At 34.4% G+C, this 25,501-nt stretch overlaps 1 protein-coding gene and 1 pseudogene across 1 annotated transcript in view; one reads left to right on the top strand and one right to left on the bottom strand.

Annotated features, from left to right (window-relative positions):
• LOC113398499 (uncharacterized) overlaps positions 1-25,501 on the top strand; it is a 273,433-nt gene that overhangs the window by 176,174 nt on the left and 71,758 nt on the right. The gene's annotated exons all lie outside the window — the stretch shown is intronic.
• On the bottom strand, positions 9,336-10,072 carry LOC135194161 (uncharacterized; annotated as a pseudogene).

The following is a 25,501-nucleotide window of genomic DNA, read 5'->3' as shown; positions in this document are numbered from 1 at the left end:
AATAATCAGCATTTGACAGCAAATTGACGCGATAGTATTGGTCGAGTGCTCGATTACATTACATTACAGCCTGTAAATTTGCCACTGCTGGGCAAGGGCCTCCTCTACTTTTGAGGGGAAGGTTTGGAGCATATTAATCTATGATATTCACTATGGATTTCCGAAAAAATAAGTCGTTAAGTGCAATAGTGTTGTATTATAAATAAATATACATAAATCATAAACTCTTAGTAGTGCACAACATAGGACGTTAATCTAAGGTTTGTTTATCTTTTTCCCAATTCCATTGGAGTAGGCTATAGATAAATAAATGCGAAATATAAAGCAGGCACGGACTATGTTTGCGCGGATAAGCATCTAGTAGTGTATGTGAAATTTACTCGAACATACTCTGAGCGTGTCTCGCTTTTGTGTCGGTCCTAAGTCGAAACGACATGAAATTGCTTAAACTTCGATTGAAATCTGTACAAGCCAACTAAAACCCTAAGTCGTCAAAATTCTCCAATAAAATGTTTCGAGAATAACTGTTTTCTAAACCTTTTATTAGCACCAAATGTTCCTGGATGTAGCTAAGACCACAATCACAAATAAATCCACGTTAGCTTCGCGTTTCTACTCCACTTGGCTTGTAGCAACAAAAATTGTTATTCGGAACAAAAATACTGGAGAAGCTTGGAGACAGGCCAATTTATTTTGTAACGAACTGGGGCTTACTGGACTTGAGGGTAAGGCTGGTGTCGTATTATCGGCGTGACACTTTCAATGCGACAAGTAAATATAACCAATAATTCTCCACTATATAAGCATTTTTATATTTTATTAATTTCAAAATCTTCGAAATATATTTCGTCGTATTAAATTTAACAAACAGACTGAACTGAATTTTAACTTAAAATTGCAGACCGTTTTAGACGTTCGAGCTTTTTTATTTGACAGTTCCAATGTAAGTAACTAAGAAATAATAGGTGTTTTATAAATTTGATTTGATTAAGAGCTGCTAAATTATCTTATAAGTATATAATCGCGTTATGTTTCCATTATATTTTTTTAATCCTCTGGAAAAGCCCATGTAGGCATTTTCTTTATTAGACTCTAGGCATTTTCTTGATGTGTAGTAGGGTATAGAGGCTCAACGGTATCGACTGCGACCAACCTAAACTATTCCTTCATCATTACCATTTTTCTTGCATATGGAGATTATTCCTTCATTTGAAGTATTTCCACTTACCATCTGCTGGTCCATTCGACAGACCGACAAACCTGTAACATAAAAAAGAGTTCTAAGTATAATTTTCTACATAATCTGCAATTAATACGCACATGTATGCTATTTGTTTTAAGTTTATTGCGGATAAAATAACTCATAATTCAATTAGGTTTATTTATTTCCATGAAAGTATCAATATTTTGGGATTTTTTATGAGAAAACTATCAAATAAAATATAAGACAGAGTTTATTTTAATGTTTTGAACTCGCAGAATCTAACCTTCTCATTATTGCTGAGGCGTTAGAAGTATCATCTGATCTATGCTGGACATCAATCACAGTTGGGCATAGATTAAGAGCAAATGGAGGAGTTTTTGCACTTCACAAAATCAGTGAGAGAGCTGCGATTGTGAATTAAATCAACGAAATCAGAAAAATATACAACTTAAATTTTACAATTTCTTCCGATATTAAGAGTTAGACTTAACTTGGCGATAAATTGTTGCAAGCTCATCTGGGTAGAACCACCAACTCCTCCGACTTTATAACAAACAACGGTAGTATTGTTGTGTTTTGGTTTGAGACTCAAGGGAAGTCTTAGTTCCCAAGGTTAGCGACGAATGATAAGCATATAGCATCATGTCTATGGTCAGCGATGACTACTTATCATCAGGCAGGGTTTGCAGTTGAAAAATAGCTCAGTCGTTCCTATAATATACACATTTATATAAATTACATTTAACTAGTTAGTCTCTAGTTGGTAGCATCTTATCTCCAAGCAAGCGATACGACTTCACCCTAATCTCATAAATATACATGGTCGGACAAGGCCGAGATATTGTTACCAACGTCTGATGTGGCATCATCGGGGTTACCTCATTACGGCCTTTGAAAATACAGCATTCATTTACCATTGTGTGGGGAGGTTTATAATAATTTGTTCAGACTTTGTATGGAACGTTTCGTCAAGTGAAGTCTGGGTTTCCAATTATCTAGGCTCATGTAGGAATGTTTTATTATACGGAGTTATTTTTTTAAGTTTGTGTAAGAACTATTGTATTTCCCGCAATTTAAGAACGTATCGCTACGTACTCAGATCATTTTATTTTATTTACTAGTTGGCGCCCGTGGTTTCAATCGCATTTTCGGTGTCGGTCGTCGGGTATTAGGCTATTCCACCACGCTTCAACCAGGTAGCCCATTTGCTCCCCCCCCTACCTTTATTATTTGTTGATGTGCAAATAGCGAGGTATTTTATTTATGTGAGCTCTTGCAAATATGGCGTAAAATGTCACACTGTGTAATATTAACGGAGTTTTTTGTTATATGTAAGTTATTTCATCAGTTGTACGCAAAGTGGAGGGGAGATGGTGGGGATTAATAAAAGTCAGTGAAACAATCGATAACGTCTGAAATTTCGTACATTTGTCGGGTTTTATTAAAAAATCCGAAGTGGCCATAAATTTTCAGTAAGCATTCAGACAGCGCTCGCAGCCGTGTTTATATCGAAGGCTCAAACTTCGGGCGCTTATTAGCATTTTGAAAAGTTTACATTTATTTCCTGCACGTATCGAGATATTATAAAATTTTCAACCAATGCTTTAAGCCGATTCATTTATTCAAACATTTTGTTAACTCTACTGTATATGCTTTAATGATGTTACCTTGTTAATAAAGTTTGATTTAATTCAGTAAATAATAAAAATGCTTTAATTTTCATCTCATAGTCTTAAAGGCTAATATGCAATTGCAGGTAATTAGGACGCTGCTTCTAAGATATATTCTTCAATATAAATAATAAGTCGAGTTGTCTGAAAACAAATCCTCAGCAACAGCATATTGGTGATCCCGTGCTTCAAAGAGCAATTTTAAATTTAACTTTTATGGTACTCAATAGTTTGTAAACGTGATAAAAGTAAAAGGCATTTGCATTCAAATCATACATACAAAGTTTACATTTGTACCATACACTCCACCTCAATGCTTTGCTCTCGACGTGCTCGAAGAAGTTTTCAATAAAACATCGAAGCAAAGACAAGGGTACCCTTATTCGTCTCCGTCGTATTTAACAAACGTACACAAATTGTGCATGAAATGCTGTGCAAACACACGAGCGATTAAACATTTTAATTAAAGTAACAAATAAATATCACGGGCAAAAGGGAAATAAATAATGAGGCTAGATTTGATATTATAATATTCATGGCATCTCGTTGCAGATTTTAGTTGGGATGAATATATATATTGTTAGATGATTGACGGTGCGAGCAGGGCGAGTAGTATAAAAGGCGGAGCGTAGACAGCGCGGACACACTCTTCGTCGGAATCTCGTGCGGATCGGACGTCTCTTTATTCGTATTTTGCGTTAGAATTATAGTTTGCTTAAAAGTCATTAGAATATGAAATCATTATTTGTTGTAAACATTGGTAAATTATATTTCTTTTTTTATAAAAAACTCAACCCGCTTCCGATTGCTAAAAATATATTAATGACTTACGATAATTAAACATGCGACCTGATCTGGGCTTTGACTGAATACAGGTTGCTCCTATATATTTTTCAGGAATTGTTCGGAACAATTCCACTGCATGTTTTTTTTAAATAGCTCATCTTGATGTAAACATAGCTAAGATGGCACATAAGCTAGACTCTATTAAATTCTAGAATTTTTATTTACATACATACGTTAGCAGCCTGTAAATTTCCCACTGCTGGGCTAAGGCCTATTCTTCCTTTGAGGAGAAGGTTTGGAGCATATTCCACCACGCTGCTCCAATGCGGGTTGGTGGAATACCCATGTGGCAGAATTTCGTTGAAATTAGACACATGCAGGTTTCCTCACGATTTTTTCCTTCACCGCCGAGCACGAGATGAATTATAAACACAAATTAAGCACATGAAAATTCAGTGGTGCCTGCCTGGATTTGAACCCGCAACCATCGGTTAAGATGCACGCGTTCTAACCACTGGGCCATCTTGGCTCCCATTTAGATAGATACTTTTATTCAGTCAGAATATGACCTTATATATTATACAGTTTAATATGTGTCTGTGACGTCATGATTTATACTTGACTAATCAATAATTTATTTTGTTTTCAGGTAAGTTATCCTCACAAGATCAGATGGTAATTACGTAAATATTTTATACTTAGCATTACGTTTAATATTCACAAACAATGAACCCCTAACCACTGCAGCATGTCAGTATTTAACAAGTATTATAAAAATATTTAATTTTTTATAGTAATCTGGAAAATGTACGTTCTGAAATTTGGCTAAACTGTTAAAAGCGTTATCTAAACAGCAGTACGTCAAAATGAATATACGAGCGAGTACTCAAGAAGTAGAAACGTTCTTGAAGATATAACTCAAAGGGGGACTAGAAATAGTGAATCACTTCCCAGCACGTCGACTAAAATTGATTAATACTCTACAGTACATGCAAATTTATTGTGACAAAATGCTTCGCTGGAAATGTATACCATTAAGTACTATGATTTTTTTATTTGTTTTCCAAATGCCGAAAATATCATTCAATCAAAATATACTCAATACAAACATGCTTTTGGATCATTTTACAAGATTATATTAAAGGCAAAGTTAAGCGTTTGACTTTAATTGCGTATTTTAACCAAAAGAAGAAAGCAGGGGAAGAGGACCTAGGAAGACATGGATGAAATGTATGAGGAGGGATGTCAGAGAGATGTAACGATCAGATGACAAATAATAGAGGAGAATGGAAGGCAGACATGCGCTCCCCAATAGATTAGGACACGGGCAGAAAAATCAGATGCAAAGTTACCAACCGCACCACCAACCGATTATTTGTAATTGGTGGGTAAGACTTTAGAACAACTATATTTTCTTGACCGTAATCCTTCAGTTCACAATGCAGTTTTTCCGTCGGTATTTTGATTTTTCTTTTTTAAATATATCGTATATGTGGAATGATTATTAAATATACAATTCAATCTATATCTCCTGTATAAAAATAATCTTTATTTTTTGTATTTATGTATATATTTATTTATAATGTAATATATTATACATGTTTTAATGAATGACAAACATTTCATCATCGTCGTTCAGTTAATCATAATAATTCAAGTACGGCCGCCACCTAGTGCACCGAAACTCCCAGATGTCAGCTGTCAGCTGGCACACCGTTACCGTCACACTAAATATAATTCATAAAGATTATTTCTTCTTTGATATATTTTGATTTTATATTTAAAAAGAATGCTCGGATTCCGATAAATTTAGTACACGTAGAAAGTTCAATCTTTTTAAATGTTATAAAGCTTTTTCGTTTCTAAAACTTTTTGAAACCAATACCATGTGAATATTTGACAAGTGCTATTGTTTCAATTGAAAAAATACGTTTATGTCAATTAAAAAATGTTGTATGTCGATCGGAACAAACGATTGTTTCGTCCACAAAATAAATTCATGAAATTCAAACCTTGAAATCCTTTTGAAGAGAATGTGTATTGAAATATTATTGAACTATAAACTGAGCTAATTGTAAGAAAAATATGAATTTGAATACGGTTTTATTTTATTAAAACATTACCTTCAAATAAAATATCCATTTTCTTATCGTGGGTGCGCACTGAGAAATGTAGTAATACGTGTTGTCAGCTGAACCCATTTACGGCAACTAAGCAGTGCTCGCGACGTGCTCACGCGAATATTATGATCTCAATTAATTTATTTTTATTCATTCGTCCATTACGTTTTGTTGATTCATTCTAAGCTCGGCTCGACGTATTCACTACTCATTTATCCATGAAAATGTTGCACTTTTATGCTCATAAAAAATCCGACATATATTTGCTAGAAAAACGCATTTAATTACGCTTTTCCCCGACATGAAACGATTCACAGACTCCGGGTGCTTCGAAATACCCACTAAAACCAGCGGTATCCGCTCCCTTACTTCGGAGTAATATGGGATCACTCGCGTATGCAAGATGTGATGCCCAGATGAATGGAACACCTATGGCTCCAATAAATGAGGGAGTAACCAGGGCAACCCGACGCCTTCTTCCCTCGTGAGATACCCTCCTCGGGAAATCTTCGACAAAAATCGTCGTGAGCACGCCGCCCCAACGGCCGAATAGCAAGCTCGAGACGAAGGACCTATTTGATACAGCGGTATTATCCTCCTGTTTGATTTCGACAATGGCGGCTTTTCATGCCTAATCAACTACGCTGACTTTGATTCAACAGGATTGAAATAATTTATGAATAAGACTTTACATGCTTACCGAGTTACGCATAAGCATTGATTACCTGGTAACTAATAGATTAGCAAAGTAAAGTAACAACCTACAAATGTCCCATTGCTAGGCTAAAGACTCCCCTCACATTCAAGAAAAACATATTTTATTATGCCTCTATTTTTCATGAATACACTAAATGAAAACCCATAACATATATGGATATTTTTCATAAACGTTTTGATCATTGCGATTATCAGACATCTATATTTTCTATTCAGGTTCTGAAAAAAAATTTGATACTTTACTAAATTTTGCATTCCATTTAACATACGTTCAAAAGTAGTAAGTATTCGAAATGTTGCTTTTGTCAAACATCAAATAATCATGTGTGAATTTCATGGATTTAATATCGAAATATCTCGATTATACGAATTTATCGGATATATGTTGTCAACTAAAAATCATAATTGTGAATAGATTTCGATGCGGTCTATCGTAGACCTGCACGAAATATTAATATAGATATTGTAATATTTCGAACAATTCCAAAACATAATTTCTAAAACAAACACTTTCGTCGACGTCCCAAATTTCCAAGCAACATTTATAATTCTTAAATATTTGAAGAAAATACATTAATTAGCGCTAATATAATCAAGATATCACCTGAAAGTAAAAACTACCATTTAAGTCCCTCAGAGTCCATGTTCTAATTTCTAGAGTACTCATTACTCTGAGAGGGAATTTAATGGAGGATATTAATTTGAGTTGGCGAGTATTTATATACGATATATTTCAGATAAATTAGGAGACTTGTTTTTACTCATTTTATGCTCTGTAACGTAGTGAAGATGAAATAAATACTAACACTCTTAAAACTTAATAAGAAAATTAAATTATTACGATCAGCAGTGCGACTTTGTAAGCATTTTTTTGCATATTATAGGGGACAAACGAGCAGGAGGCTAACCTGATGGAAAGTGATTACCACCGCCCATGGACATCTGAAACACCGGGCGCTTGCAGGTGCGTTGCCGGTCTTTCATAAGGTCGTATCGGTTCGGAAAAACCGCCGGCGAGAGCTGGTTCCTCAGAGTGGTTGTGCGAGGAATAAAATGTCTTAAAAATCGAACTAGGATTTTCGGTCATTTTGGGTGTGCGGTTGAAATTTGGAAATTTGACGAGATGTCCGAAGGTCAAATTCAACATCACCGGAAATCTATTTTACGCGTTCTTTTTTACGATTGGCACGAGATGAATTTAAACACAAATCAAACAAATGAAAAGTCACTACTGTGATTTGACCACTAGACCATCTTTAAGTGATATGTAGTTTCTGACATTTTACGATGGTGTTCAACGGCGAGTGTCAAGTTTGTCCTTACAGAATAATGACAATAACTCTGATTCTAATTCAGAACAGGAGTCAATGCCATGGTTGTATAATGATATCAACTATTGGGTTTAGCTAAATAGCTCTGGATGTATGATTACGTATACATTGGCCCTCTCATACTTTACTGTTTAATGGGAGGGTAACTTGTGAATACCATAAATTGTGAATAATAAATTGGTACCCTCCATAACAATTTACTTCCAGCAAAATAAATTGTTCCAAGAAAAAATCACCCATTTGACCGAAGTCTTACAAATTATATATAAAAATAATCAAAACCCTTTTAAAAGAAGAAATAAATTGAAACGACGGAGAAATTTATTTCGAAATCAATTAAAGATGCTTCATTAAGAACCTTTCGTTACGGTTCGGCGTTAATTACAATACCATTTAAAAATGCTTTTTGGATTTTTTAATTGTTTCAATGATAGACAATTTTATTTTCTCGTATTCATTATATTTTAATTACTTTCATTTGTTTTATTTTGACTTGATAAGCATTTAGGGTAGCGCAAATTTTTAATTACGATTCTTATTTGAAAGCTTCAATCCTTCGTTAGAAAAATTGGGTATTCGATTGAAGGGATATAACGAATAAAGAGGATTACGTTTTAAAATATATCTCCATGACTTATTTTTTACTACAGCCTATTTTATCTTAGCAATAATGATGAATTTTATATTTCACTTTCTCAGTCTCAAAATAAATCCTCAAATATAGTTTGTAACATGTCTATGTGTACCCCAAGCTGCGTATTGCCCCCTCTTTCCCCTTCGTACTATACCCCGCGCCCCTGCGTCTGCCCGTAGGTGCCGCCATCTTTTTATCTAATGTAAAATATACCGGGACGCTAGTCTAATCCGCGCCGACGCAGGGGTTGCGTTACGCTCGCTTGCTATCATAGATAATACATATAAACTGAAACTACTATTAATTCTGTGTATTTTTCCCGTTAAGTATTGTAATACTGAATAAATAATGGTGGTTTCACTAAAAGTTCTTATTTATCTATTGGCGTAGTTTTGATTGTCAGCTTATTAAATTTAGGAAAATTATTCAAATAGAAACTTTACATAATTTTCTTTAAACTATGTTACATTATGCCAATCAAGTCAAGTACTTTTAAATTGTAGGAACGGCTATGACTAATGTGCCTAGAGCGAGAAATATTTATGTTATATATATGAATTTACTTCGGAAACCAGCTTGTTCCTTAGGTTGGTTTTCATCCAATGTATTGGTGATTCTGTTTAGTATGATTTTTGAAAATATTTTATAAATATTTTTCCGTGGTTTCTAGTGATCGACAGTTTAAAGTCGCTATACATATGTATATCGTTATATCGTATTCTCTTTTTATTTTCTATCTTTAGAGGGTCTTGGTCATTTTCCCCCACGAGGTCCAGTCGGCTTGGGGGAGTTTGGTGGTTTCTAATTAAATGGTTTTCTATATTAAGTAGTTGTGTTTTCCGGTTGCCGATAGCTAATTCTTATTGCCTATTATTACGCCGTATAGGAAGAGAGAGAGTTGGATCTGCCTCTCATGACATCAAAAGCATTACGCCTATTGTCTTGTGATGGCATCCAGGTTTGTTTCTTAACTTTTGTATTGTCTCGCGGCGATGAAGATATTTCTCTTTTTCTTTTTTCCTTGGTTGCATTATTTTCCTTTACCACAAGCTTGTCGTATTTCAGATATGCGAAATTTCCTTTATTTCTTTCTTCTTTCAGTCTAGTTTGTAACTTTTGTAATTTTCTCTTTTCCAAAAATTCTTTAGTATAATCCTCTGTGACATATATATATCTTTGAGATTCTTCCGGACTTTCATTATCTTATTTTTCTTCCATGCATTAACAAAGGAGAGCAGAACCGGTCTCGGCTTTACACCTGGGCTTCTCTTACCGATGCGATAAATGTTGTTTATTTCAAAAGCCTCAATATTTATATTTATATTGATGTCTTTATTGAATATTTTTTTCACCTTTTGTATTAGCCCAGACGTAGGTTCTTCTTCCTCCTTTAGTCCAAAAATAATAATGTTGTTTTGCTTCTTATCTCTTTTCAAATACTCAATATCATTTTCAAGTGTATTTATTTTTATCTTTAAATCTTTGTTTTCTTCTATAATAGGTTTTATTTTTTCTTCCATTTTCTCCATAATTGAATTTGTTATAGACTCTTTCAGCTCAACGGTCTCTTTCTGCATTTCTATTTTCAAAATTTGAAATTTATCATCCATGTTTAAGTCTTAACTTATTTTCGTAAAATGGAATGCAGCCGTAGAAAGGTAATTTTTAAGCCGGCAACACCGATTCGATGAACGTCATTGACAATATCAACCTGACAGTATTGCAATGACGTATGATGTTTCTAATAATACTGTGTGTAAAAAATCTACCCTCAATCCGGTAACCGTTGGTTTCTTACTTTGTTGTGATATGTTCTATTTTCACGTGAATCACGCCAGAGCTAATATTTCCACAAATCCACTGCACTTAGAGTTATGTTTTTCAATACTCGCTGTGTCCGATAATACGTAAATGTTTTTTAATTACAATAAGTTTGGGGACTACATTACAACTGTGTTTACGCTTCGAGCACCGGAACCGGAAAAAGAGTAAATAATAGCCTGTAAATATCTTACTGTTGGGTAAAAGCCTTCCCCCCTCTTCTCTTGAGGAAAAACTTTGGAGATTATTCTGCTCCGATGCGGATTGGTAAATTCACATTTGGCAGAAAATAATCTAACCCTTGCATTCCGCTCATGTTATTCTTTCAAAGCCGAGGTCGAAATGTGGTATTCTTGCCGTTTCCTATCGGACGGTGGTAGTTGAATTATTGATTATTCAAAAATGCTTTATTTCTAAAGTTTATTTGAATAAATTAAATTTGATTTGATCTGTTAAAACATTTGAAAGCGATGTGATGTTCTGGCTACAGGACCATCTCAGCATGAATGGAAAATTATAAATATTCTGTAATAAAGACGTCACGGCTGTTGACGTATTGAGATATGTACTTTTGTATATTGTCATATTATATGTCGCGTCTTTGCAATTACTTTGTTTATCTGTGTTTCTAGGAAGAGAAAACTATTATGAATAATATTTATATCAAACGAGCATGAAATTGTGAAGACAATCTTGGCTTTGTTATAAACTCTTGATATTTTGATTAGAATATGATTTTCGTTTTCATTTATATTACTGGCTAGCGATACGTCTCAGCTTTGCTCGGGTATAGTCTATAGATAAAGAAAATTATCAAGTACGATATAAATATATTTTAAAGCCAATAATTTATAGCAATCTTTTTAGAATTGGATCATTAGTTCCGAAGATTACCGTTAATGCGTTTTTTTAATACTAGGAAGACAACCAACTGCTGGCCTGTACATAGTGATAGGTTAAGTGGTACAGAAGATGCAGAGCCTTCTATTGGCAAGTTACTACAGTAACAGTGGGTGGTGAAAAACTGTGAACATGAGAAAATACACGTGTGCCGTCATGGTGATCGATCAAATATACCAATATCAAGCATGTATAAATATAAAACAATTTAATTTATTAACATAAATTTAATTTGTACGTCAGAAGATTATAGGGAAGTTTTATGAGTGCCAATTATTATATTTTTTTCCTTATGATTGGTCGTCGCATTTAGATATTACTGGGCGTGTAGTAATTGCCAATTTCCTATCAACGGTCATAAAAAAAATTACAGTATAAATTACAAGTATAAATTATAAGTACACATTGATAATTCGATCTTCTATCAAAACTATACACTGATAATTTAATAAAACTAAACAAATTTTAACTACATGTTCGTTGTCGTCATTAAAATCGACTGGTGGTTTAATGACATACATACATACATACATACATTAACATCCTGTAAATTTCCCACTCCTGGGCTAGTGACTCCTCTTCCTTTGAGGAGAAGGTTTGGAGCATATACCACCACGCTGCTCCAATGCTGGTTGGTAGATACAAATTTGGAAGAATTTCGTTGAAATTAAACACATGCAGGATTCCTTACGATGTTTTCCTTCACCGCCGAGCACGATATGAATTATGAACATAAATTGAGTACGTGAAAGCCAGTGGTGCTTGCCTGGGTTTGAACCCGAAATCATCGGTTAAGATGCACGCGTTCTAACCATTGGGCCATCTCGGCTCACCTGGGCCCCGGCTTATTGACACGAATTTATTTAATTATTCAAACAAAAAGTAACCTATAATCTAAGATCAGATATTTAAATGTATTTTGTAAAATTAGATCGTTGCGTCAATGAGTAGATTGATTTTATTGACACACATCCTTATAAAAGTTTCGCTAGCCTTTTATATGATATCCTCTTTCCTAAGGTTGCCGAGACACCGCTCTTCAGCAAGAACGAAGCCACTTTTGTAACAATACTTTTATTTATTTACAGCCACTGTTATGCCTCGGTTCAATAAAGTACATATTTTATTATTTATTAGATTGACTAATCTATATGACGGCGGCAACGATGGCTGAGCGTTACGATTGTCCTCTTCGGTTTTCGGTGGTACGGGGTCCATCAGGATGAATCGAAATAAAAATAGTAGTTTAGTAACAAAGGTTTATTACGAATGACAAATTAGTTTTAAATAGGTAAACCAACAGTTTCGCCTTGGAGGTGTGGGCTGATCGGTTACTTAAACGCAAGTGTCGTTATACAGCCAACACGACTCTGTCCACGTGACTTCAACAACAAATGACGTCACCGCGTTTACCCGTTACTAATACAATCATGTCAGCGACTTTTAATTAAAATTATTGGCTTTCCACGTCATATACTAATAATATAATGCGAAAGTAACTCTGTCTGTTGCTCTTTCACGGCCAAACTACTTTGGTACGGAGTAAGCTTGAATTCCAAGGACGGACATAGGCTATTTTGTATGATATAATCCAAAATGCAATCGAAACCGAGGGCTACAACAAGTCAGTATTAATTTTGCCACTCTTTTTTATGGTATAGGTTGGCGGACCACCTAATGGTAAGTTCCCATTCCCTACATCGCCAATGCGCCACCAACCTTGGTAACAAACCGGTACACAACAATACTGAGTACTGCTGTTAGGTAGAATATCTGATGAGTGGATGGTAACTACCAAGACGAGCTCGCACAGAGCCCTACCACCAGTCTCCTTTGTATGAACCAGATTTACGAGGCACAATACTCTATCTCCATAACCTTTAGTAGCTCAGCATTACAATTAACGCCGTAAAAGTCGGAAAGTATTTTTCATTCATTTATATGACATGTAAATGGGTGGCGAGAGACAAAACATCTCGTCTAAAACGGAATTAGTGATAACGTGAAAGGGGTTATTTGCATTTGAAGAGGAATTCTCTTCATAATGCTTAGCGCTAGTGTTGTGACACGCGCGGATGTCGTTATCCTTTGTATCCGTCAAATAAATATCCGGTCGGTGGAATTCGTTACTACTGATTTATAATGAATTTGATAACATTTTAAGATATATAGGGCATCAAGGAGTTTAGCCCATTGTACGGGATAAATACTTTCACTCTCAAAACCTTAAAGTTAAATCAGATATGATCGGCGCTCTGCTTCGTCTCGTGCATCGAATAGCACTTGTGTTTGCATATTATTGAAGACGACGATTGTTTAAGATGGATAGCTAATAATGAGGTCCCATTTAAGTATAGTTTTCGTTGCACAAAGTGTTTGAAGTTATGTTACCTTAGCTCCATTAGATGGTTATTCAAGCATACATTTAAAAAAAAATTTAAGCAGATTTTATTTCTATTCTGATTCTTGGTCGCCGAAATATTTGAATATTATTTGGAATGTATAAATTACGATCGTACTAAAAAATAACACACGGCTTATTTTAAGCAATGTTCTGACAATATAGAAGCCAAAAAATATAATACATAAAATCGATTAAAACGAAAATTCTTTAGGCACATCACTAGTACACTCCTGGGGGAAATTACGAACATTTGCTGTTATGACAAGCTCCGCCCTCGGCTTTTCACTTCCAACGAATAATTTCATCGAGTAGTTTGTTCGCTGAGGACAACATTTCCAAGTTTGTGTCTCACATTCGTTTTTATTGTACGTTCCGAGTTTCGAGTTTCGAGTTGTTGCTTAAAAAATATTTTTGCTGGAGCGTTTCTAAAATATTTACAAAAGCCGCGGAATATATTACTGAGGGTGAAGATATTTGACATAAATATAAATTTAAAAAAAAGCAAATTTATGTAGCAGTAAATTAAAATACGGAAACTTCACCTTAACGAGAGAAGCAAGTCTTACCTGGCAATATAACATTTCTCACTATATCGAAAAAAAATATTCAATGATTGCATATTTTTATTATATTGTATTTCAACAGCGGAATGAAATTCATGCCAAAGAATAATCACGATGACAATGTGTCCTATCACAAAAAGCATTGAAATTTTATCTTAAATAGCATAAAAAATAATGATCATAATTTGTATATACGTTGAGTTCCTCGTATTTGGCCTTAAGAAAGTTTTTGTATATTGAATTTTTGCAGCTAAACGAGCTGGCAGGCAGCCACCGAGTTAGTGGCGGAGTCGTCGCATTAATTGAAACGAATCACAAACTGCGGTCGCTATGATAATGTGATACGAATTGCAGCCAAAATTTCAAATCAAATACAATCATAACAAGTAATGTATACTACGACAATCATTATTTCACTAAAAGAAACTGCTTTTTAAATCTACTTTATGTCGTAAAGCTTTGCGCGAGATCAGTGTAGGTACCATCCGCCCACAATATTATATGCCGTGAGCGGTGATATGTACTGAAGTGTTCCGGTTTGAAGGGCGGGAAGTCAGTATAATTACAAATAACTTCTTGGTTACGCTGTGGGAATTTTCATGTTACGTGAGATACGAGGTCGGTGTATTAGTGGTTTCTGAAATATTTCATGTTTCCAATAAAAGTTATAATAAATCTTATGAGAAAGTTCTATATAGATGTCCAAAATGTTTTTAATTTACACATAAAGTCACGTGTAAAAATAATCAATTCACCGGTTTATAGCTTTAGCTTTAAGAATGACTTGTACTGTTTGTTTCCCTAATAAAGTAAAATAAAAATAAAAATAAATAAAAAATGACTGGTTTCTTCGTGGTTTTCTTTTTGATTGAGATTTTTGTTATTATTAATCAGCGTCAATTCTTGATTTAATAGTCTAGTGATAAATTAATTTTGTATTTAAATATTTAATCAAGTTAAAGTTTAGCAGTATTGCTTTACTCTTAACGTAAATTTCGCATGAGGCGAGTTACACTGACAAGCGTGACGTGGTCATGAAATCGCAGCTGATGCCAGAAAACGTGGTCTCTCCAATTCTTATCAATCACGACTAACTTAGAGGTCAAAATTATATCTACAGGGTTCTTTTTTAAGATTAAATGTCATCCTTCTTGTGGGCATAAGCGCTACATACGAAAAAAAAATTTTTGAGGGTTTTTTTCTGGTACTCGCCCGAAGCTGAACTGAAACAGTATCGATGGATTTATATAATGATATTTATTTGTATCATCTCGAAGTTTCGAATACTTCGCGGGTCGTTAGCTTCAGAGAAATAATTAATATATACGATTTTAATCGGCTGTTACAATTGTTTTATTTCGAGCGCAATTATTTTGACATTGTTAAACTCTTCGCTTGTAATATCACCATCAGTTCCATCTCTACCTATAAATTGTGTATATCTGCATTGATCATACAGTTGTTTGAGGTTCTATGGACATTAAGCAAGTTATATTGCGTTATCTGTTAGTATGTATTAAAATGTTTGAGATTAATACGCCTCGAGACCATTTGACCGATCACCATATTTTTTTTATTTATTTATATTAACTCATCATCGATTTAACTTATTAGTAGCTGATATAAGAAATACATATAAGAGTTATTATATAAGGAATATGGTAGATTAACGTAACTGTCAGTTATTAAAAATAATATTTAGCAATGCCAAGCAACCTGAGTTCGATGGATGTTACCCTCCGTACTAGGTGAATTGAATGACGGTAGGAGTACATTTCTCAATCGCGGATGATCAGCCTCACAGTATGTGCAAAACTTAGATGCTGCTTCCATAATAGGCTATTTGACAATGCGAATAAAATGTAAATTTTTGTAATCAGTATATATTATGAGTTTAAAAATGGTTATTTATTGACGAAAGTTGAAAATAATAAATCATGTAATCAAAAATCCATAAATTAAAATGCATTTTTTTAAACGTTTGTCACGTGACACAAAACGCTCCTGATTGGTCGGATTTATGATGACGTCACTCGCTTGTTCACCTCGTTTGCCTACTGTATGTGGATTATATGACGCCACAGATTACAAAACAGGCAAGTGACATCACCGACCCCATTGCAGCGCCATATTGTCAAAGTAGCGGTTTTGCGCGCTATTTAAATATGGAATTTTTAATTGGATATTTTTCAGCAAATATGTACTATAATTAAAGAAAAAAACATCTTTTACTGGGTTCCGTAACCTCTACTAAATAATACAAAATTGATTTTAAAAACCAGTCTAATAGCCTATTGTTCCGAAAATACAAAACATTTATTTTATTTTATATTCATTTGAATTTAATATAATATTGATAGTGTCATTGCAAACAACATTTTGTTTGTATGTATGTGCGTGAAAGGGATTCGGCACATACATATATATTTATGGAGAAGATTTTTATATTATCCAATTTCTTGAAACTAAGCACTAGAGGGCGCTATATTAAATTTTAAACATACACAGGCCCATCCCGCACAGAATACATTTTTGCAAGCTTTTGTTGAAGTACACAGTTAATAGATGGGTCACATCTTGGATTATTGCTCATAATTCGTGCTGGTAATATAATCACACTTAATTGTGTTCGTCTAAATACACGAAATTAATGGAAGGTATTATTAAAATTTTAATCAAGTTTAAGTTTTTATAATCACATCGTACTGAGAAATGTAATTTGATTTGATTTGATCGGTAACGCTTGAGGTATCGGTGATTATGGGACAGGCGACCTATTTGCTAGTTTTCCCGATTTCGCTTTTAATTAAATTTATATCAAGTTCTGGATAGTTAATGAATTATAGATTTGAAAAAATAAAGCATTGATTATTAACGATGAATGGCTAAGAAGGAAAAACTAGAAAATATGAATTTAACCAACGACTGTGGATTCAAAACCCAACACTTACTCACCAGTGACCTTTTTTATATCCACATTTAGATTTTATAATTTATCTCGCGCTCATTGAAGAAGGATACTATCATAACGAAATCTATATATCATGTTTGGCATAAAAATCGGACACAGTCATATGTATTGACCAAAAAGCACAAGAGTGCTTCGGCTAGAGTCATTCACCAACCAACACTGGATCAGCGTGGTGGAATATTCAGTCATCAATTTGAACATAGTGTAATTAAAAAAATATTTTTATCTGCCAATATTTGTTGCGAAAATAACGATATAATTTGAAAAAAATATATTGAATTTTATAATTGAATCAATTCAATTTGAAATCCACCGATCGTTCCTTTAAATTGATTGAATTTGAGTTCAGACAAATAAAAAAATCGCTTTCGATTCAGTATAAGATCGACTGAAACAGTGTTTGTTAATACGTTTACACGTTACCAGAGGTCTGAACGATTCTCGGTAGAAGCCGATATAACTTCTACGCCTAGTAAACAAGGAGGTTTGGATTCTACGAAAAAGATCCAACATTAAAATGGCAACAATTATTTTTTTATTACACTTTGTACAAGAAAATAATAATTAATAAACTTAAAATACTTATTCTTGTTCTATGCTAATCTTATTCTTAGTATTAAAGATATTTATCGGCAAATATAATAAATATCCAAGGGAATACCTTCTTCGGGAAGAATTTATTGACTTAAGGAAACTTTGTGTTAGAAGTTTATCACTTCTCGTGTTTACACAAAGTGCGTCTATTACATAATCATTACTATTATTTATATTGAAAACATAATTGTCGAAATCTTAATAAAATTTATTTAAGTAGGCTCTTGCAAGCACTTTTCAATCGCAATAGAAGTTAAAACTGTAAAGATATAAGGGGTCAGGAACTAGTTCAAACGCAAACGGAATAACACGGATAATGCAAACGGAAAGTAGGGGTTACAAGTTTATTCTTATTTCTTGTATTAATAGTATGTATATCAGCTTTTATGGAATACTTTTGTATATTCTTCTGTATAAACATTATATTATCATAATTATATTGTGAAGCAGCCGTTAATACACCTATTTCTTTAAATTTTTCGCGTAATGATGTCCTAGAGCTAATATTGTAAATAGTTCGGATAGCTCTTTTCTGCAGAATAAATACTATTTCAATATCTGCTGTATTACCCCATAACAACATTCCATATGACATAAGACTGTGAAAATTACTAAAATAAACTAGTCTAGCAGTACTTATGTCCGTGAGTTTTCTTATTGTTTTTATTGCATAAATGGCACTACTTAGTTTCCCTGCTAGGGCATACAAATGGGTGCCCCACTGAAGTTTGGAGTCAAGGGTTATCCCAAGAAAGGCCGTCGACTCAACAAACTCAAGCCTTTCATTATTCAAAATGACGGCAGAAGAATTTGATTTGACATTTGGCAGAGGAAACAAAATACATTTAGTCTTTTTGGCATTTAGTACCAAATTATTTATGTCAAACCAACCAAGAACCCGCGACAGAGCACTGCTTACAACGTCATAGTTGTTAATCTTTCTGTCGAGTTTAAAAATAAGGGATGTATCATCTGCATCTGATTTGAGTTACAATCCAAAAGTACGACACAATTACATTTATAAAATATCGTGTATGGAAATTAACAGTAATACTAATGCCAAACTCATTACAATATTGTCTAGTTTATCCTGACCCAAGATGTCAAATTAAAGATTTCCGTCCTATAATCGTTTACTGCGCAAGCACATGTTGTATTATGATTCTGCAAGCGCAGATGAAATCTCTATTCCCTGACTTCCATAATTTGATAGTAAACAATATTTAGATTTCAGATAAATTTTGTAGACAATAACCATTTCTATAAATATTAACCATACCTTATATCACCAATGCGCCACCAACCTTGGCAACTAAGATGTGTCCCTTGCGCCTGTAGTTACCCTGGCTCGCTGACCCTTCAAACCGGAACACCACTGTACTGAGTACTACTGTTTGGCGGTAGAATATCTACCCAGACGGGCTCGCACAAAGCGCTACCAATTAAAGTGAGTAGCTAATTATTCATAGTTTCCTTTTCACGATCAAACCCCTGCGAATTGGTCATTCATAAGTTCTCCTCGGCCAGGGTACCTTCATCTCCTATTCTTCGCGGCGGACGCTTTATTTCATATTGGATGAAGTTATTGCGTCATAAACTCTTTTGCGATTGCTTTTGATATAAATTAGAGTGAATCGTAAAACTAAACACGTCTGGAAAATGCATACTGTTTTTATACAAATAAATTTGAAAGGTTTGTTGGTTTAGTCGTAAAGTGAAAGGAATTTGGATGCTATGTTTTGAAGCTTTAGAGTCCCTAATTTTATTTAAATTGAATAAATAACAAGGTATACTTAAAGGTACATACAATGCTGCATTTTCTCGTGATGCTCATGATGCTCACGACAAGGGAGGGCACCTGTAACATCTTCTATTATACATTGAGTCGGTCTTCTGTTACAAGAAATGCTCTATTTGCTAAATCATTTTATTGCCCATTTCATATAAATTATAGATAATTGACTGCAGCATATTTTAAGGTTACATAGAATTGGAAAAATATATATCGGAAATTTAAGAGATAAAATCCAAACAGAAAAAAAATATTCACTTTTATAACCGACAATATATTCAGTAGTTATTTTTGTTCACCCGTTAGCTAACATAGGTATGTATAACAACTACATCTATATATCTTGGAAGGCAAAATAGTATATATTGACTTCACGTAATATTGAATTATTTGCAACAGGACCGTTTGGATCGGTCCGGATTACATTGAGCCAAATAATCATCAGAAATCTATACTTCTATACTAGTACTAGTAATATTATAAATGTGAAAGTAGCTCTGTCTGTCTGTCTGTCACTCTTTCACTGCCAAACCAATGAACCGAATTAGACGAAATTTGGTATAAAGCAAACTTGAATTCCAAGGAAGGACATAGGCTACTTTATTTGTCTAATACATGACAACCAATCCTCTAAAACTCGAGCGAAGCCGAGGGCGACAACTAGTGAATCATATCTGAAATTGTTGTAACTAAACTGACACCAAAAGTATATACGGAGATATTGAGAAATTCGTCCTATTTTAAATCGCTTACAAAATTGCATGCACGCAAAACGTTATTTTCCAAATCAAAACGATAAACGATTACGTATAATTACTTACATGAAAGAACAACACTATACAATCAAACAAGTCTAAAAAAAGTCGACTAGTGGAAATAAGCTACTTGTGAATTCTTTCCACGGAACAATTTTAAGGGCCCTTCTCCCTTCGTTATTATCTATTTTTCTTGCTTTCGAATATACCGAGCCTTACTCGAGCTTGATTCACTTATTTCGTTCTGAGCTTTGAGGCAATATTGACGTTCTCGGAGTACTTCGGAAGGGTTCACGTTTTTAAATTTTTACTGCACTTCTGATAAATAATGAATTAAATTAACACCATGATATAATGACGTTAAATTCACGCCTGGCACGTTAGTAGTCTAAATTTAAAGCGCGTTGAACATCATTGATGCATCCTTTGGTGTAAGTTTTAGATATATTGATTGAGTAATTTTTTCGATAACAATTACAAAAAAAATCGTCGATTTGGATCATTGCTCAGGGCTGTCAAGTAATTTGAAAATCACAAGTATGATACCTTTTGTGCTATTCTCTTCTCCGCGTGTCGTCTTAGCACAATCTTTGCCTTTCAAACGAGCACTATTATTAATACACGCTGTTTTCGCGAGGTGTTTATTAAACAACAACCAGTCTTATTTCATGGCTTCCTTCTAAGCCTATTTAGATGTTTGAGTGTGTTTTGATAAGAAATATACAAGTCAAAACCTAAACATACACTCACAACACACTGTCATGAAAAATTCAATAAAAAAGTTTTTTGGTAAAAAAAAATTCTAAATTTTTCTTTTAATTTTAGCAGAAATGTACACGAACATTATTCGGACTCATTGAAAAACTCACCGCATTAGAAATAGGTAAAATATCACGTGAAAGGTTGATAATATTCGTTGAAAAAATTATTCCAAATCATTGAACGAGCACTCCATCCATTTTAAAATATGCCAAAGAATTATACTGCAGATCCTGTGGAACGTTTAAATAGAAAAAAAAAAATGCTTAAAAATCTTCCACTCGCACAAATTTCAGTTCACTTGTGACATAATATTCGCGAATAAACGAATAAGTAGAATTTTAGTACTGAAATTCTGTCAGACTTCGCTCATGTAATATATGCTACAAATATTAAAGGATTCTCAAATTTCTACGTAAGATCATGTTATTAGGTTGCTGTATGAAAGTTCCTCTCGTAAGTCGTACTTTCTGAGAGTAACATTGTGTTTAACTGGCCTCATTAAAATATTGTGTCTCGGAAAGCAGGGTTCTATAGTTTGTTCCACTTTGCAGACGTACACATCTTGCGATTATTATTTTTGTGTATTTAAAATATTACGAACTCCTTTAAAGTAGCTACTACTGCTGAGGACATTTTTATTATTACACTGGCTCACTCGTCGTTCAAATTGTGCTGGGTTTGGTGTTTGGTGATATAATTTCTAAGGGACGGAAATTACGGGCTAGCCCACCAGCCTAATGAAACTTCTTACAATGCCACCCCTACACCAATAACGTTATTGCCACCAATAAACCTGTATAATAAAATGAAATAAATATAAATAAATTAACACACAATATTTTTTTATAGAATTTACATAGCCTAGAATAGGACTTACTTCCTACTTAGTATGCTCCCTTGATCAATCGAGAAAGTAAATATTCCCTATGAGAGAATTCGAGATGGCCCAATGGTTAGAACACGTGCATCTTAACCGATGATTGCGAGTTCAAACCCAGGCAAGCACCATTTTTCATATAGTGTAATTCATTTCGTATTTGGCGATGAAGGCTGTTTTCGTGGGGAAATCTGATTGTGTTTCAATTAAATTCTACCACATATGAATCCACCAACCCACATTGGAGCACTGTGGTTGAAAAAACCTCAAAAATTTCCCACAAAAAGTTTTGCGTTGCTTTTTTGAACTAAAATATTTTTCATTTTCATTTAAATCTCTCACAATGTAAAAATGTTTTTAAGTCCTTACCATATACGTAGTATCCAATTTGCACCTTCACGATATTAAGTCACGGTCCCAAAGAAATTCTCTGAAGAAGTCCAACGACGAATCAAATTTCTAAGACCACTAAGTTCATTGTTATTCCACATTTACGATCAGTATTAGTTTTAGCGCCTCCGAAAGTAATTCAAAACTAATTTATTTTACTTCGGTTCGGAATCTGTCACCATAAAGATGTTCAGCAATTTATCTTATGTAGATTTATACTAGCTTATACGAAATGTTTGATGCTGGTATCTATTTGTAGCGTTTTAAAATAAAACATTTTTAAATAAGAGCCGAGATGGCCCAGTGGTTAGAACGCGTGCATCTTAACCGATGATTTCGGGTTCAAACCCAGGCAGGCACCACTGAATTTACATGTGCTTAATTTGTTTATAATTCATCTCGTGCTCGGCGGTGAAGGAAAACATCGTGAGGAAACCTGCATGTGTCTAATTTCAACGAAATTCTGCCACATGTGTATTCCACCAACCCGCATTGGAGCAGCGTGGTGGAATATGCTCCATACCTTCTCCTCAACGGGAGAGGAGGCCTTAGCCCAGCAGTGGGAAATTTACAGGCTGATTATGTTATGTTTATGTTATATTTTTAAATCAACAAAAAGTACTAATTGCAATTACTGAGCTGATTTTGTAAGACGCCGCCAATTTTTACGAAAACAAAATGACATGCTGTTCATGTTCTTCTCCTGTAGTAAGCTTTAAGCTTGCTCCACAAAAGCTTGGAGTAGCATCACTAGGAATCATAGAATTTGTATTTATTAAACAATATTAAACATGCAAATCTGGAGTGAATAGCTAGTAAACGATAAACTGATTCTATTTCGCCGACGAACATCCGACATGCGTTGAATATAGATAATGTCATTCTGAGGATGGACAGACGGACGGCTGAGCGACAGCTATTCATTATGTATCTTAAATGACCATTCTGTTAACATGAGCTAAGCACGTTTGCTGATTGAATTATTTCCTATTTAACGTATTATGTTTGATGACTCGGTCCAGAACTAGCTGACTAGCTAGCCCTAACCGGGGACCTAAAAAAAAGGATGCAACCCTAGAGCCTTGGACGCATGATTAACAATCAGTCAGTCGATGTCTCACTGGGCATAGTTCTGCTTTTCTCCTGAGGTGTAGGTTATTCCACCACGCAGCTCCAAAGCTATTTGGTGACACATGCACAGATTTCTTAATTAAATTTAATCCCACCCTCCCCCTTAATCATATGAAAATGTATTGGTGCTCGGTAGTAAAGCTTGCCCAGGTTTGAATCTGGAATCTTCTGTTAAAAGTCTGTTCTCGTGTCACAAGTATGTTAAATAACAATTTAATCAAATTATAAATCAGTGTTAAAACACAATGTGTGGTTTCGAATGCGAATATTTAAAGTAATATTCGAAGTAACACCGAAAACATTCATTACTCGATTTTAAAATTCGTATAAACGACGTTAATTAAAATTATTTGAGCGCATCGCGAGCTCTCCCGACCGAGTGCGAGGTTTTGTGAAAAATTGTTGCAGCGGTCAATTAATGAGAATTATTTGAACTTTAGAAATTACTCCACTACAAGTGAAAAATTTGGAATTCCTCATGCGGGCTCCACACCTGCGCCGTTAATATTCTTTAACACAAACTTGAATGTGATTGCGCCTTTGTTTTCTATTCAGTATTTGTACTTGCGTCAAAGAGTTCACAGGTCGAGAGCACAGCGTGAAAGCGTATTTTTGTTATTCTTCTGACTCATTCGTATAGCTGTCAGTCTCAAGATAGTTACATTATACAATACATATGTGTGTGCGGAAGTACAGACGCAATCTCTCTTCTAGTCTCATAATTTGATGTTATGGCAAATCCGATATGACTGGAAAGGGTTTAGGTACAGGACCAATACTTTTATGTGCTGTCCGAGGCACGGAAGTATATACAAATAAAATACAAATATGTGCCTATAGATCTTTTCTCTCACGAAGGCATGCCCCCCCCCACGCTAAACCAGTAAACATTACTTATTAGGTATGATTTACGCTCGTGCGTACAAGACGATGTCAAGACAGCCAAAAACTATACATTTTTGTATTTAATTACCTTTGTTTTTAAGAGTTTAACGCAAAAGCCTTCGAGAGTGAATGCATCTATATTTTTATGATGATCGTTCAAAAGGCGTCGATAATAATATATCAATACCCATATATGACTATAGAGATATATTTGGCTAAAGTTCTGTTGCATCAATTTATTCTTGTTTTTTAATTAATTTACATCTGCCGTCGATTGAAATACAAATACCTAACATGGAAATTCACGCTTTTAAAATCAGCAGCTTTATGCGAGCACGTTTGGGTCCATCGCTAACCATTTATCAGACACTCCGACACACAACAAACATAGGATTTTTTAGGTACGATTTGAAGAATCCTTAAGACGGTGTAACTGCAGGCACAAGGGATATGACATCTTAATTTTCAAGGTCAGTGGTGCATTGGTGATGTAAAGGTAAAATAATATTTATTACAGTGCCAATGTGTATAGGCAGGTGCCCATTACACACCAGGTGACCTATTTTCTGACAAAAAACATTACATAATATCAGATTTAATATAGTCTGGGTAGGCAGCGAGATGAAATCGTCACTCGAAGACCGCATCTCACCTGAATTTATCCGAGTATCATTTAACCTTAGCTTAAAATATTTTCACCCAAAACTCCTTTATCTAAAAATCTTTCTTTTCATCTTCCGAATCGCCTCTCGAGTCCGCTTTAAGTTGAATTCAAGTACTTAAGTGTTCGGTTAATCTCTGAAACAAAGAGGGCGTCGGGGGGAGCGGAGAGGGTAGCTCTTATCAGTATTGTTCGAGATCTTGGGAAGTTTTGAATTACAAGATTATTAAAATTCAATGAAAGGTTGATAGTTGTAGAATAATTTAAAGGCTAATATTCTAAATCAATTTCGACTTGAGATTACCTGCTTTGATTTTTTGAGAAAACAGTTTTTTTTTCATTCGATTCATATATTTGTTATATAACCTCAATCAGTTTTTGTCTCGTATATTTTATAATAACCTTTATGCGTATTACAAACGCCGTTAAGCTAACCGGCATGAAACTCCGTCACATTAGCCTTTAAATCTTGATTAAGAATCATGACAGGCATTGAGATTTCATAGACAATCACAAGTTTTTAGCAAAGTTGA

Source organism: Vanessa tameamea, chromosome 26 (assembly GCF_037043105.1).
Source record: "Vanessa tameamea isolate UH-Manoa-2023 chromosome 26, ilVanTame1 primary haplotype, whole genome shotgun sequence".
Taxonomy (NCBI): domain Eukaryota; kingdom Metazoa; phylum Arthropoda; class Insecta; order Lepidoptera; family Nymphalidae; genus Vanessa; species Vanessa tameamea.
This window is presented reverse-complemented; position numbering and strand designations above follow the sequence as displayed.